This window comes from Ovis canadensis, chromosome 25, assembly GCF_042477335.2.
Source record: "Ovis canadensis isolate MfBH-ARS-UI-01 breed Bighorn chromosome 25, ARS-UI_OviCan_v2, whole genome shotgun sequence".
NCBI classification, from domain to species: Eukaryota; Metazoa; Chordata; class Mammalia; order Artiodactyla; family Bovidae; genus Ovis; species Ovis canadensis.
Window position 1 is genome coordinate 21,508,391 of NC_091269.1, and position 17,209 is coordinate 21,525,599.

Below are 17,209 nucleotides of genomic sequence, written 5' to 3' on the forward strand. Positions count from 1 at the left end.
AACCACTGCAGATGGTGATTGCAGCCATGAAATTAAAAGACGCTTACTCCTTGGAAGGAAAGTTATGACCAACCTAGATAGCATATTCAAAAGCAGAGACATTACTTTGCCAACAAAGGTCTGGCTAGTCAAGGCTATGGTTTTTCCTGTGGTCATATATAGATGTGAGAGTTGGACTGTGAAGAAAGCTGAGCACTGAAGAATTGATGCTTTTGAACTGTGGTGTTGGAGAAGACTCTTGAGAGTCCCTTGGACTGCAAGGAGATCCAACCAGTCCATCCTAAAGGAGATCAGTCCTAGGTGTTCATTGGAAGGACTGATGCTAAAGCTGAAACTCCAGTACTTTGGCCACCTGATGTGAAGAGCTGACTCATTGGAAAAGACCCTGATGCTGGGAAAGACTGATGGCAGGAGGAGAAGGGGACGACAGAGAATGAGATGGTTAGATGGCATCACCGATTCAATGCACATGGGTTTGGGTGGACTCCGGGAGTTGGTGATGGACAGTGAGTCCTGGTGTCCTGTTGATCATGGGTTCACAAATAGTCGGACACGACTGAGCTACTGGACTAAACTGAACTAAACCAGAGGTTAAAAAAAAAATCACCAAGAGAAGAGCAAAGTTAAGCCAGGAAGACCTAACGTTGATAGATATGTGCTAAGGAAATTTCACGGTAGTCCAGTGGTTAAGAATCTGCCTGCCAGTGCAGGGGACAGAGGTTCTACCCCTGGTCCAGAAGGATTCCACATGCCACAGGGCAACTAAGCCCATTTGCCACAACTGAGCCCACACTCTTGAGCCTGGGAGCCACCACCACTGAGCCTATGTACTGCAAGTACTGAAGCCTGTGCCCTAGAGCCCACACGTCACAGCCAGAAAGGAGCCCCTACTCATCACAACTGGAGAAAGCCCACGCGTAACAGTGAAGACTCAGCACAACAGAAAAACTAAACACATACGGTTTTAATTTTTAAAAGATATGTACTAAGGGTCTAGTATCTGGAAGATAAAAAAAATTGTAAAATTCAACAAAAAAAGGACAATCCTATTTAAAAATGAGCAAAGGACTTGAACTGGCAACTCTCCCAAAGATATGCAACCAGTGAGGACATGAAAAGATGCTCTACATCATTATTAATTAGTGAATACAAACCAATGAGGTGCCACTGCACACCCACTACGACAGGCGTAATTTTTTTTATGGGAAATCACAGGTGTTGAAAAAGATAGAGAAACTGAACCCTTGTGCAGTGTTGGTGGGGATGTAAAACGGTGTGATCACTGTAGAGCTGGGTGGTTCCTCAGAAAGTTAAACACAGAATTACCAACGGGTCCCACTACTGCACTCCTAGGTGCACACCCCAAAGAACTGACTACCGGGACTCAAACAAGTACACACGCACATATTCACAGCAGCACTACTTACAATCACCAAAAGGTGGAAACAGCCTAAATGACCATCAACAGAGAATGGATAAACAAACTATGATACAGATATGTGACGGAATATTATTCAGCCTTAAAAATGAATGAAGTCCTGAGACATATTACAACATGTAAGAACCTCCAAAGCAAAAACGAAGTGAAAGGAACTAGACACAAAAGGTCACGTAGAGTATGATTCCATTTCTAAGAAATACCCAGAATAGGAAAATCCACAGACACAGACTGCACCTTGGAGGGGAATGACATAGGAGTTTACCTTGGAATCATGGGCATGTCTCAGGGTAACTGCAGTAACTAGGGAATGTGCTGAACACCACTAAACTTGTTCACTAAAGAATGGTTAATTTTTTGTTATGTGAATTTTGCTTCAATAAATTATTTTTTTTTCACGTGCTCTAATTCAGCAGTCACGTTCAAGGAACCACATGAACCAATTTAGCTGAATTCTCACATGAGCCCTGGTGGAGAGCAGAGACTGAAGCCGGAACGTTAAGTCTCACAAAGCACAGAGGGGTTTCAAGGATGCATGGGTTCAGACTCGGGTGCGGAAAGGGGAGGAGTATTCCAGGCAGGAGGACTGGTATACAAAAACACAATGGCAAGCAAACGCAAAGGGGCAGTGGGCTGACAACCCTGGCTAGGAGGGAGCTGGTGCTGGAAAATAAAAAAATATGAGTTTAAAAGGTAAGTGGTCATGTACACCCGTGGCGGCTTCATGACAATGTATGGCAAAACCAATACAGTATTGTAAAGTAAAAAATAAACTAAAATAAAGAGAAAAAAAAAAAAGCTAAGTGGTCAGAGTAGGGTAAGTAATGGACCCAGAGAAAGACGTTAGTCTGACAAGAATGAAGAAGCAGTAATGCTTGTTGATCAGTAGTTGAGTATGCAATAATTTATAACCTCTCTCTCCTACCTTTTAAAAAAGGTACAATTTGCGAACTTACCACCCACTGAGCACTGTGCTAAAGCGCTGCACAGACATTGGCTGTATTCTAACAATCCCTCCACTTTGTGGGATTCTTTTCAGTTTCAACAAATAAACATCTATATAATTTAAAACAGCTATACAGCATTCCATTGTATAGAATTTAACCACATTCCTCACACTGAATATTTAAGATGTCCTTTCTTATTTCCTTGATATAGCTACTGTTTCAGTGAGTATCCTTGGGCTATATTTTTTGCAAATTCACTCAACTGGGCAATTAAAGTATAACACATGTAATTGCTGAGGTAAAAATTTTAACACTTTCCATTATATTGCTCCATTTCCATCCCAATACTTAAAAGTAATTTCATTCCTGTTTGCAGTGTATAGCAACACTCTCTCTCTCTACTTAGTATTGCCATTCTTTTTATCTTTCCCAATCTGAATACAGCACTAGTAAAACTAACCTTTTGATTTATTGGCCATTTGTATCTCTTTGTAAATTGCTTCTGTTGTTGTTTAGTGGCTATGTCTGACTCTGCAATCCCATGGATTGTAGCCTGCCAGGCACAAAGTCCATGGGATTTCCCAGGCAAGAATACTGGAGTGGGTTGCCATTTCCTTCTCCAGGGGATCTTCCTTGCCCAGGAATTGAACCCACACCTCCTACATTCGTAGGTGGGTTCTGTGCCACTGAGCCACCAGGGAAGTCCAAATTGCATATGTCCTTCACTATTCGTAAGTCATGTGATCTATTCTGGTCTAAGACATAGGGAATAATTTCTAATTATCTATTTTCCAAATGGTTAGCCAGTTGCTTCAAGGCCACTTATGAAACTATCAATTGAATGCCACCTTTATAAGACATTTAGACACTGGAACTTATTTCTGCTGCTGCTGCTGCTGCTAAGTCACTTCAGTCATGTCCAACTCTGAGTGACCCCACAGACGGTGGCCCACCAGGTTCCTCTGTGCCTGGGATTCTCCAGGCAAGATACTGGAGTGGGTTGCCATTTCCTTCTCCAATGCATCATGCATGCTAAGTCACTTCAATCGTGTCTGACTCTATGCAACCCCACAGACAGCAGCCCACCAGGCTCCTCTGTCCACAGGATTCTCTAGGCAAGAATATTGGAGTTGGTTGCCATTTCCTTCTCCAGGGATCTATTTCTAGACTTCTTTTTTTAAAACATCTTTGAGATGATTTATGTGAAAGTCACTCAGTTGTGTCTGACTCTTTGCGACCCCATGGGCTGCAGCATGCCAGACTTCCCTGTCCATCACCAACTCCTGGAGCCTGACAGTGAAGGCAGATCAGAGCAAAGTTAAGGATCTAACAGGTGAAGGTCTGTGGGAGGCTGGCAGGACTGGGAGAGCAGTCCAGGCACAGATGCAGCAAGCTGTCAGTCTTCTGTCTTCTTAACTGACTAGGGGTGAATATTCACCTCCATATTACTGAACTTTTAACTGCTCTATTAATGCCTTACAGTGGATCACTTTATCAACTACACATAATTGTATCAAAGTCTTTTTAATATTCATACTCACTTAGCATCTTATTGCACTGGATAAAACCTTCCCAAAGTGCTCAACAGCACTAGTGATAAAAGGCATGCCAGATTATTCTTGAAGTTACCATGTCATTCGATGACCCAGAATGTCCTCAACTTCTGACAATAATACTTTTTCATTTAACATTTTTAAACATCCAGGGGGAAGCTGCTCTATGTAGCTATTTTGAGATTGATATATTTTACCATATAAAGGAAGAATTCTCCGCTTCACCAAAAATTTTAAATCTGGAAAGCTGACTGAAATTTATCAGGTGATTTTTGGATATTTCTCTATGTTAATCGTATGATTTTTCTCCTTTGGTCTATCAAGTGATCAAAGTTGAACACTCTTTTGTACTTCTAGAATAAACTAATTGATCAAGGCAGATTATTCTTTTATTTGCTGGCTTTAGTTTACTAATATTTTACTTAGGATTTTTATAACTGTTAACAGCTTTCTTTCCTTCCCGCACTCCCCAACTTTATCAGATTCTGGCATCACTGTTTTTGGTGGCTTGGTAAGATCTGTGATAGGAAAATAGTTTGCTCTAGTTATAACTAGAGTTGCCTGGCCTAGGAGGTTACATTTGCTCTTTAATCTAAAAATATTTAATTCACTATGGAGTCAGCTATCTTCTGATAATAACCTGCTGCTGCTAAGTCACTTCAGTCGTGTCCAACTCTGTGCGACCCCATAGATGGCAGCCCACTAGAATCCCTGTCCCTGGGATTCTCCAGGCAAGAACACTGGAGTGGGTTGCCATTTCCCCCTCCCACGCATGAAAGCGAAAAGTGAAAGAAGTCGCTCAGTCATGTCCAACCCTCAGCGACCCCATGGACTGCAGCCTACCAGGCTCCTCCGTCCATGGGATTTTCCAAGCAAGAGTACTGGAGTGGAGTAATAACCTAGTTGTATTTAAATGATATCGATTTCCATGAAATTAGGAAATGTCTGTTTTCCTCATTGTTTAGGTCATACAAGTAACTGGATTGTGATTACCGCAGAAATATTCTCAAAACACATTACAGAATCTCATCTTCTTCTACATCTTTTTCCTGGATATTTCTCTATTGCTTCATATTTTTAACCTATTAGCAGAGATGTCTATGCAGTTCTCTCTTAATTCTAATGGCTTCTCCAGTGGTGCACGTATCCCTCATTCATTACATACAGCTGCATCTGCTCCCTATTTACATGTTAGCCTTCTCAGACTGATCTATTTTATTCTTTGAAGATGCAGCTCTTGGCTCTATTGATCAATTTCACTGTTGCTCTAATTCATTTATTCTGGCTCTGTTTTTTTTTAGTCCTGCAATTTCCCTTATTTCCTCTCCTAGTTTCTCTAGTATCCAGTTCATTTATTTCCTTTCCTCTTTAATACTGAGATGCCACAGAAAGCTTCAGCAGGAAGATCACTGATGGTAGTGACAGGAGGACTGGAGACTGGAGCAGGAAGGCCAGGTGCAGGCTGGGACTAGTTAAAAAGCAGCAAAGTCCCAACATACGTAGAGGCCACTGAGTTAACACAGGGTCATAGTCTAAAGAGATATGAAGTAAAAAAGACAAAGCTTGAGTAAAACTGGGCATGGGAGGAGGAAAGAGGCACTATCCCCAGAATGTGCCGCTAGAGATTCGGAGCTATGCCAGTAACTGAAGTTGGGAGTTTAAGAGGAAAAGTGCTTTTCTTGATGAAAGTGAAAGTGGAGAGTGAAAAAGTTGGCTTAAAGCTCAACATTCAGAAAACAAAGATCATGGCATGTGGTCCCATCACTTCACGGGAAATAGACGGGGAAACAGTGGAAACAGTTGCTGACTTTATTTTTGGGGGCTCCAAAATCACTGCAGATGGTGACTGCAGCCATGAAATTAAAAGACGCTTACTCCTTGGAAGAAAAGTTATGACCAACCTAGACAGCATATTCAAAAGCAGAGACATTACTTCGCTGACTAAGGTTCGTCTAGTCAAGGCTATGGTTTTTCCTGTGGTCATGTATGGATGTGAGAGTTGGACTGTGAAGAAAGCTGAGAGCCAAAGAACTGATGCTTTTGAACTGTGGTGCTAGAGAAGACTCTTGAGAGTCCCTTGGACTACAAGGAGATCCAACCAGTCCATTCTGAAGGAGATCAGCCCTGGGATTTCTTTGGAAGGAATGATGCTAAAGCTGAAACTCCAGTACTTTGGCCACCTCATGTGAAGAGTTGACTCACTGGTAAAGACTGATGCTGGGAGGGATTGGGGGCAGGAGGAGAAGGGGACGACAGAGGAAGAGATGGCTGGATGGCATCACGGACTCGATGGACGTGAGTCTCAGTGAACTCGGGGAGTTGGTGACGGACAGGGAGGCCTGGCGTGCTGCGATTCATGGGGTCACAAAGAGTCGGACACAACTGAGCGACTAAACTGAACTGAAAGCGCTTTCAGTTTAAGCAAGTGTTCGTGAGATGCTAAACCAGGAGTTGTCTTGTGTATAGTAGGAGATTTCAGAGAAAGAGAGAGCTACAGATATAAATTTGATAATCATAAATGGTGGATGATTAAGCAGGTAGGATCTCTAAGAAATCTTAGGAAGCTTAAGTTCAATAAGAAGAGCTGACCCTGATGGAAACAAGATATTTAAGAGGCAGAGGGAAAATAAACTTGGTAATTTACCTTTTTCTGAGGAGGGATTTTATAATTGTTTCTTAGAACTGTTCTGCATCTTTGTCATAAAGGTATATGGAGTTACAATGATTCCTAAAGGGAAATACAGTTCATCCTTGAACAACACAAGGGTTAGGGGTGCTGATTCTCCATGCAATTAAAAATTTGTGTATAACTTATAGTTAGCCCTCCGAACCCGCAGTTTCACAATCGCCTTTACCCCACAGATCATGTAGCACCGTAGCATCTCCTACTGAAAAAAAATCCACGTGTAAGTGAACCTGCACAGTTCAAACCCATGTTGTTCAAGGGCCAGCTATACTGGTTTCTTCTCATTTTTCTTGATTAGCCTTGCTAAATTAGTGTCTAATTAATGTCTGTATTTTCAAAGAGCCAGCTCTTCTTTTAATATTTAAATCTACCCTTTCCCTGGCTTCAAATGTAATTAGTTTGGCAGCAGTGGTTCAGAGCACAGGATGACTCAGATTAGATGCCTAACTGGCTGGCTGACTTTGCACAGGATTTCTCTTGAATTTCTCTTAGCCTCAGTTTCCTCATTTGAAGTACCACCACATCCCCTCACAGGGCAACTGTGAGGAATGGACGTAATGTATACAGTTCACAGAATGACTGTGAAATGTTAATATATACATCTAGGCTGAAATTGCTGCTTCTTTCCTGAAAATTCCTGGTTCTTTTCTTCCTCCTGCTTTCTTGAAGTTTATTTTGGTCTCCACAGTACCTTACAGCTTTCAAAATAATTTCACAAACATTTTTTTTTTTTGATGCTCCACTCTCTGAAACTGGTAGAACATATTTTGGGCTCATTGTACCCAAGGGGAATGACGATCAATGTTAATGGACATGTTCAAGGTCACAAAACAGAGAAACTGAGATGACGATTTGCCACAGCTATGCTCCAGGATACTCCACGGACAGAGGTACACAGCACATCTGTCATCACTCATCATACCAATGCAGGGGCCTAGTGATAATTTACTGCAGCAACGCCATCCAACTTCTTTCTTTTTTCTTCTAAGCTGTATACACAGCCGACTTTAAGAAGAGTGTCTCGGGTGAAGATATGGGACCTGACTGTAGGACATGGAGACGGTATATACAAACATCTTCTTTGAGGAATTCTGCGGTAAAAGTAAACAGAGAGATGAGGTGGTGGCTGGAAGGACTCGGTGGTCCTGTCTTTGTTGCAAGATGGGAGCTATTATAACCATTTGTATGCTGATGGAAGATGAAGGGATGACTCTGGGCACAAGGAGAATGCTGCAGTAGGCAGAAGCACCCTCCAAGGCAACCAGACCACACCTAGGACGGTGGGAAAGTGTGGAAGTTCTCTCCTCATTGCTTCCTTCTTGATCAAGTAAGAGGAGAGCGTTACCTCCTGCTGAGGAGAGACGTGTCACTGGAAGGAGAGTGCATATGACACCCATTCCCGTCCTGCAAGTAAAAAACTGACTGAGAAGCTTGCCAACAGCAAACCCCATGGCCAATCCCTGAAGGAAAATGTTTTATAAGGAATTCCAGAGCTGCTGCTGTGCTCATCACTCGACCACTTCACTCTAGGTATAAAAGATGGTGGGCCTGGTTCACCTGAACACAAGGATGACTGGGCTTTTCCCACGGAGGAGCTAGAACTTGGAAGTCAAGTGCCAGACATTTATTGACAGTTGTAGTCCTGACTGTAGGATAACCTGTGGTTGGAGCAGCTACCTGAAGGCCAAGCAGGTGCTACATGGCATTAACTTATAGTACCTTTGCTTTTATCCATTTCCACATTTGTAAGACAACCACTGTTGAGGATGAAATTGGATCCCCCTAACACAAAACTGTCCTGTCAAGTTTATGATTAACCTTTCTATTCAAAACTTTATTCTCTTTCTCATTCTGCCCCTGTTCCCCTCAAGACTGGGGAGCATCAAAGAAAAGCGGGAGTTTTGGAAACCAAGTATAAAACCAGGTACAAAAGCCCCTCCATATACCCTTTTTCTTGTTTGTAGAAAAAAGGCTAAAGAGCAGATTCAAGCAGTAACCATTTAGGGAAGTGAGGGAATACACAAACTAAGGAAAAGCAGTCAAGCAAGGAAAGTTGTTGTTGTTCAGTTGCTAAGTTGTGTCCAACTTTCTGCAACCCCATGGACTATAGCAACTGGTTTCTCTGTTCTCCACTATCTCCCTAAGTTTGCTCAAACTTATGTCCACTGAGTCGGTGATGCCATCCAACAAGCTCATCTTCTGAGGCCCCCTTCTCATCTTGCCCTCAATCTTTCCCAGCATCAGGGTCTTTTCCAATGAGTTGGCTTTTCACATCAGATGGCCAAAGTACTGGACCCTCAGCATCAGTCCTTCCAATGAATATTCAGGACTGATTTCCTTTAGGATTGACTGGTTTATCTCCTTGCTGTCCAAGGGATCCTCAAGAGTCTTCTCCAGCACCACAATTCAAAAGCATCAATTCAAAGCAAGAAAAGTAATGGTAGCTTAAATAATAGTTCAGCAATAAAAGTCCCAGTTCCTCCTGAAGGGATATACATAACAATCTGATGCATATCTTGGAGATGTTCTGCAGAAGCGGAGAGCCTACCCAGGTGGAGGATGGTGACTGCCTGCTGACCACAAGCCTGTAGCCCCAGGCTGGCTGGAACCAGAAGGTTGATGATTAAGATTTTCAAAACATCACCGAATCACCTCACCATCAACCAATCAGAAGAAAATCCACAGCCTATAACTCTCATCCCAAAGGTTGCCTTTAAGACCCTTCCTTGAAAGCTTATGGAAAGTTTGGGTTTTTTGAGCATAAGCTGCCATTCTTCCTGGCTTGCTGCTGCTGCTGCTTCTAAGTTGCTTCAATCGTGTCCGACTCTGTGCGACCCCACAGACGGCAGCCCATCAGGCTCTGCCATCCCTGGGATTCTCCAGGCAAGAACACTGGAGTGGGTTGCCATTTCCTTCTCCAATGCATGAAAGTGAAAAGTAAAAGTGAAGTCGCTCAGTCGTGTCCGACTCTTCGTGACCCCATGGACTGCAGCCCACCAGGCTCCTCCATCCATGGGATTTTCCAGGCGAGAGTCCTGGAGTGGAGTGCCATCGCCTTCTCCGTCTTCCTGGCTTGGTGCCCTGCAAATAAACACTAAACTTTCCTTCATGACAACCCAGTATCAGCAGATCAGCTTTGCTGTGCTGTGGGCAAGTAGACTCAAGTTCGGTTCGGTAATAAAGATGCTGTATATTAACTTCCTGGACGGTCTCAAGAGGTATTTCTTTCAAACTGTAATAACAGGAAAAGAAATAACTGGGAAAATTTTCCTCCTCAAGAATTTATATGTTTCTTTTATTCTAATATTATTCATCAGTAATGTGTAATTACTGAGATTACTTACCTGAGATGTGTAAGTTATCATAAAACAAATTGAAAATAGAGGCTGCCCACTGAGAATTAAGATTATATAGTCAACATATATAATTAATCCTCTAGAACAAGGATCTGCAAAAGCCATCTTAAAGAGAGAAAGGCTTTTTAGCAAAACATGAATATAATCTGATTGAAGCTATATTAACTCACATGAAAGTATTAACACATGTAAAGAATGTATAAACCCAAAAGAAAAGGAGCCGGTCAGCTGCACAGACTGGAAAAAGAAGCATGGAAGCAAATTACACGGCACCAATTCAAAAACAGAATAGGGTGGCAGGTGCTGCAGGCAACCAACAGGGCAGCGGGCCTTATCCACAAAGGCTGATCATCTAGCCTGGAGTTTAAGCTGGACTGAAAACGCATCCGATGCTCAAAGTGTACTTTTACAAGCTGAAGACTCATTCATAAGCTCACACCTTCTGTCAAACGTCATCATCTCTACTGGGAAAGCCGAAGCAGATCTAGTAATGTGAAACCATTACTGACAAGGAAACGTGGTATCACTTAGAACATCCCAAACACAGGCAGAAAAAAGTCGCAGGAGAAGTCAACTGGTCTCCTGTGCAGAAGTGGAGCCAAGTAGAGGACAGACCTCCTGACACAGGACCCCGGGTGTCCGTGTGAAGAACACCGGCATCCGAGCAGAGTGCACACGCTGTGCCAGTTTCTGAATCAGAGATGAAGCCACAGCAAGGATTTCCCAATGAAACAAGGGTGACACAGAGTAAGACTATCGACACGCTTAAGGACAGACAGCAGTTATTGGTTTGCGGTTCTATCTGGTTACATCCATTACTCAGTTTGTGAAAACGTAGGGAGCTTTACACTCGTGATACGAGCATTTTTCCGCATATGTCATATTTCAATAAAGAGTGACAATAAAAAGAACAACAGATGGAAAATGTTGGGAAGCATTAACCCAAAGTGAAAAGTATTAAAATTCTGCTTTGATAAATTTTGTACTTATTCTGTCTGCAAGAAAACAAGCTTAAACAAAAAGATGACCTCTTTGAAACACTACATTATGAAAAGGAGATGCTGAATAAGTTGGTCAGTCAGCCAAGTATTTACCAAGTATAAAGAAGCCAAGCTGTATCTACACACTGTAAAAGACACTTCTTGAAAAGTTTGTATAGAGAAAGTGCTCTGCCATTTCCCGTAGTCATGCTCCATGCGGTTAGATTTTAAAACCCAGGCCGTGTATTTTATGCCAGCATCCAGAGGGGAAAAAAATAACCTTTGTCATCCAAAAGTGAAAGTGTGAAAGTGTTAAGCCACTCAGTTGTGTCTGACTCTGCGACCCCATGGACTGTAGCCCACCAGGCTCCTCTGTCCACGGGATTTTCCAGGTAAGAATACTGGAGTGGGCTGCCATGCCCTCCTCCAGGGGATCTTCCCAACCCGTGGCTTGAATCCAGGTCTCCGGCAATGAAGGCATATTGTTTACTGTTTGAGCCACCAGGTCACCCAAAGCAGAACACATCTACCAGCACACAGGAACTTGCAAAATAAAAGTAATTCCTAATGACAACAGCTCTACAGGAAAAAGCTAGTGAGTATGGAAATACCATTGTATGGTGACTGTAGCCATGAAATTAAAAGACGCTTGCTCCTTGGAAGAAAAGCAATGCCAACCTAAACAGCATATTAAAAAGCAGAGACATTACTTTGTCAACAGTACTTTGAGGACAAAGGTCCATATAGTCAAAGCTATGGTTTTTCCAGTAGTCATGTATGGATGTGAGTTGGACCATAAAGAAGGCTGAGCTTTGAAGAATTGATGCTTTTGAACTATGGTGCTGGAGAACACTCTTGAGAGGCTCTTGGATAGCAAGGAGATTAAACCAGTCAATCCTAAAGGAAATCAATTCTGAATATTCATTGGAAGGACTGATGCTGAAGCTCCAATAATTTGGCCACACAATGAAAAGACCCTGATGCTGGGAAAGGCTGAAGGCAGCAGAAGGGGACAACAGAGGATGAGATGGTTGGATGTCATCACCAACTCAGTAGACATGAGTCTGAGCAAACTCTAGGAGATTGTGAAGCACAGGAAAGCCTGGAGAGCTGCAGTTCATGGGATCACAAAGAGCTGGACACAACTGAGCAACTTAACAACAAATGCAGATACCATAGGACATCAGCTTCACTGGGTGCTCACTACAAAGAACCACCCCTAAATCAGATGATTTTCTGAAAAATGCTGCTCGCCCTCCTGGTGGTGAGTGGCCTGGGCTGGCTGAGCTAACAATACACGGATCTCTTCATCATTACAAGCCTCAACCTCTGTGCTTGAAATAAGCTAACTCCTTTACACTGGCAAATTTGTTTGTGTGCTTTAAAAAGATCAGAAGAGATCAGCCACGAAACTGTGTATGATAAATAACACCGAAAATCAGGGCCAAGGGAAGAAGGGGTCAAGGAAACACTGCAACTGAAAGGGTTACTTACAGCTGCCATGACTGGGCATAAAACTTGGCTCTCAACTTCCCCGCAGCCAGAACAAAAGAGGAAATGGCTCTCATCACAGAAGCTTCCCTCTATTGATTCCTTACCACCTTGAAGACACAGCCATAATTTAAGGTTGTGAGCAATAAGATCAATTTCATGTATTTAAGAAACCAATTCCTCAATTAAGAGAGAGATCATAAATACCGACAATCTTTAAGGCCGTCTGATTGTCAAAAACACAGAGCGACATTCACAACTACTTCCTTGTTTATCTGGCAGTTAAAACTCCCAAATCAGACAGACACTAATATTCAGTTCTCCATAAAGAATGGTGAGAAAATGGAACTCAAATCTGGGATTATTAATTTCAACAAACTGAAGAAAATTACTTCAGGTTGTAATTATTGGACTTGATTGAGGCATTAAGCACGGACAGTTGCTAACACCACCAGTTGGATGAAGGTGGCTTTCTGAAAATGACCATAAAGACATCAAGTACTAAAACACCCCACCTAGAAGGAGACAAAATACTCTCAAGAAGATAGTAGCAAGAAAAAAACTCACATAAATGTACTGTTCTATTGATACATTTTCAAATAAAGAAAAAAAAGTATTTTTGAAACAAGTACTTGAAATGCATACATTTTAACTAAAATACAGCTGGACCTTCTATAAAGAACATGCAAAGACATATTTAATACAGATGAATGCCACACTGGAATGAGACGCAGCTTAACTTTGGCTGGAAGAGCAGAAATGAAAACCTGATTTCTTGAATCAGTGGACAAGTGACAACTTAACTAAACCTTACTTTACCAGATCTGTGACTTCAGGGTGTCAGGTTAAGGATACCGCGGTTCTCTGATGACTCAGACGGAAAAGAATCCGCCTGTGATGCAGGAGATTCGGATTTGATCCCTGGAAGATCCCCTGGAGAAGGGAATGGCTACCCACTCTAGAATTCTTGCCTGGAGAATCCATGCCAGGCAAAAGAAGCCTGGCAAGGCTACAGTTCATGGGGTCACAAAGAGTCAGACAGGACTGAGCAACTAACACACTTAAGATTTCTCCAAGTCTCACTCCATCTGAGTCTCTGCTCATGTCATCTGAGCAGAGGCCTTCCCAGGGATTCTCAAAGAAGCATCCCCACACCACTCTGTTTCTGGAGGCACTTCTCCCCAGGCCTAGTGCGTGCTGATTCCTGCACACAGGCTCCAGGGAGGAGCTCAGCCAACTGCGCTGTAACCCCAGCGCCTGCAACACTGAGGAGCATCCAGGAGGCATACACACAGGTGTTCAGTTAAGTAGCAGATCAGTCCCCTCTACAGTCCAAAACATCAGATTCAATGGAACAACCCTGCACATATGTAGATATAAAATTCTAGGACAAGCCATCTAAGAATGTAACTCTCGACAAACAAATCCAAAGGGCACAGGACTTTATCAATAGTATGAGTAAGAAGGTGGCACTACTGGTAAAGAAAACTTCTGCCCATGCAGGAGACACAGGAGACTCAGGTTCAATCCCTGGGTTGGGAAGATCCCCTGCAGAAGGAAATGGCAACGCATTCCAGTATTCTTGCCTGGAGAATCCCATGGAGAGAGGAGACTGGCAGGCTATAGCTCACGGGGTTGCAAAGAGTCGGACACGACTGAAGAAACCCACACAAATTATACTAATATGCAAATATTACTGACAAGCAGTTCACAGAAAGGCCAGGTTCAAACCCCGGCTTGACTCTCTACTGAGTAACCATTCTCTTTGCCTCCGTTTCCCCTTATGTAAAATGGAGACAAAACAGTACCTACTTCAGTGTCAAGCACTGCATTAAATAAGGATGCAGTGTAGACAAGTATAAAACCAGAGGAAAGAATTAGGGGTAAACTTCTGTTCCTTCCCACAATTCCACACTACAAACAGGGCAAAGATAACAAGGAAGGGGAGGAGCATCTACTTTTATTTTAAAAAATATGTACATTACTGTATTCATTATTTAAAAGAGTAGGATGATTTTCACCACAGGAAAACAGGGTATCAGAATTTTGAGGTTACACATGCTATTCAAACAAAATGCAAAATGTAAAAATGGAGAAAAAGTTGAAGGGGACCTAGGGAACAGGAAAAGCAGGCTGAGCCCCATGGCACTGAGACCATCCAAGCTTGTCATCTGGGCAACTGGGCTCCCCAAGGCTGCTCCCTGGGGCCTGGATTCTGGCCACTGTCCTCTGCAGACCGACAGCTCCCACCAGCCATTCTCCTCAGCCCTATAGTCACTGAAGTTTCTATCTTAAGAGAATACATACACAGCTCATCCAAAGGTGTGCAGATTCAGGCTTGCGCAGGCATCAACTCAGTTATTTATATCTAGCAGTAGTGGGAAGGCTTCTGAAAAGCCACTGTGTGGCTGTGTCCACCCTCTGAAAAGGGGCTGGCTTGATTTGGGGCTGGACAGTCCAGTGACATGATTAATAGTTGGTGAGATCATGTCTTGATTTTGAATAACTGATTAGTTCTGGATCCTGGCACTTGCTTAGACCTGATACTAATCATCTAGGAGCTTCAGATGCAGAGCATGAGGCTATGATCTGGCTCGCTCTAAATCCTAAATTTGTTGCTACATCTGCTCTTCTTGGAACAGAGAGGGATCAAGGTAGGTTTCACTTGCTTCTATCTGGTTGTCTAGGACAAGGATGGAGAAATAAGAGAAACATTTGGGTGAGTTTCTATCACAAAAGAGAGAGCTTCTGTCACACACACTGCAGCCAGTAACACTAACGGGAACACCTGGGGACCCATAGAGCATAAGGAGTCGACCCTGGCAATTACTTCCCGGGTGACAACAGCAGCAGCCAAGCCACTTCGGCTGCTACTGGAACATTCCTGTCAGCCCAGGGGAGGCTATCTGGAAGACTGAGAGAGTAAGTACTATATGGAGGAGGCAAAGAGAAAACTGAAACATTTAAATAATGCTTAAAGCCTCTGTTCATCCCCTGAAGCAGAGAACATTAGGCTCTATACGCGAAGGCATGGAGGATGAACAAGATTCTTCCAAATGCCCTGGTTCTGAAAACCGACATTTATCATTATTTGAGGGAAAAGCATAATACAAGTCAGAGTTGGCTCCAACGAGGACTCTTAGCCATTGGCATAAGCCTGATGCTACAAAATGAAATGTGTTACCTAGATCAACAAAATCAACTGATTTCATAATTAAACTGATTTGTATCTTCATTGCCTAGAATCAGGGTCTCCTTTAGCCAGCGAGCATCATGAACACAGGAGGGAAAGGAAGAGAACGTTTATGCACTACTTTCTATATGCCTGTAAATATTACAAATGTGTTTTCCTAATTATAACCACTGAGTGCTTCATACAAATTTTGTCAGGAGTCTGACTACCTGGGCTCCTCCCTGTCCAACTGTGGGCCCTCAGTAAAGTGATGATTTCACTGTGCCTCCGTTTTCGCCTAGAAAAGGAGCTAACATCCAATGACACAGTAACCAAGGCTCTAACAGGGAGGCCTGGCGGGCTGCAATTCATGGGGTCGCAAAGCGTCAGACACGACTGAGCGACTGAACTGAACTGAACAGGCTAAGAGAATAGCCTCACCAACTTAAAAGTTCTTAAAACAGCACCTGGCACACAGCAAGCACTGCAAATGTAAATGACAGCTATTTCTCATTTTCCTCACAACATCCTTGTGAAGAAAATGAAACCCTGTCATTAGGGAACAGTCTTCAGGGGAACAGTCTTCAATTTACAGAGGCGGCAATTATGCAAAGACAGGTAATTAACCTGATCAGAGTCACAGAAAGTGACAGAGGTAAAAGCTATTCTCTTTCCACTGTGCATTTATGCTGTTACTGGCCACGGCCTACTACAAAATACAGAAGTCACATAGCCCTCAGCGAGTGAGACTCCCTCAAGGAAGTCAGATTGTGGTGAAAGGAAATCACACTGTGCTAATCTTGACATTTCATCTCAACCAAAAATACTTATGGTCTTCCTAGGTAAACAATGCTAGACTGCTGTCAGGCCATAAAACCAACCAGCCAGTTCCTATGAGTCAAGCAGACCCCACATTTCAAAAGCAAACCTCAAGGGAACTCACACAGGCCAAGAGGAAAGAGGAAGGAGAAGGGAGGGGACTGAAAGGTAAAAATGCCCACTTAGTGAAAGTGTTAGTTGCTTCAGTCGTGTCTGACTCTTCGCGACCCTATGGACAACTGTTGTCCACCAGGCTCATCTGTTCATGGGATTCTCCAGGCAAGAATACTGCAGTGGGTAGCCATTCCCTTCTCCAGGGTATCTTCCCAACCCAGGGATTGAACCCAGGTCTCCTGCATTACAGGCACCAGGGAAGCCCAAAAGGACCCACTACAGAACTTCAAAAAATGGACATATGTACCCTGCCTCTGAGGAATAAACTGAGGCCAACAGTGCCCAATCTAAATGAATGAGCTGGCCCAGTGCCAAGACGGCTCTGACATACTTGGGAACCCACAGGACTATTTTTACTCTCTGGGAGACACCTGACAGATCACAGGTCAGTCTTAAACAACTGGAAGCAAGATGTCAATGAACAGATAAAATGAGGTTACGCTTCTGTTCCCTCCTTTTTTGCAGGGATCAAATTCTTGGAGGCTATGTATAATACAAAACCTCAATAGGGAGGTCAGAAAATCTGATTTCCAGACCTAAGATGAGCCAGACATCCCCGCTCCGGACGCGAGTCTGGTCCTTTTTGCTCCTTC

General features: G+C 43.1%; 1 protein-coding gene across 7 annotated transcripts in view; it reads right to left on the bottom strand.

The window, feature by feature from the left end:
* Positions 1-17,209, bottom strand: part of TTC13 (tetratricopeptide repeat domain 13) — an 81,679-nt gene that overhangs the window by 63,647 nt on the left and 823 nt on the right. The window lies entirely within an intron of this gene.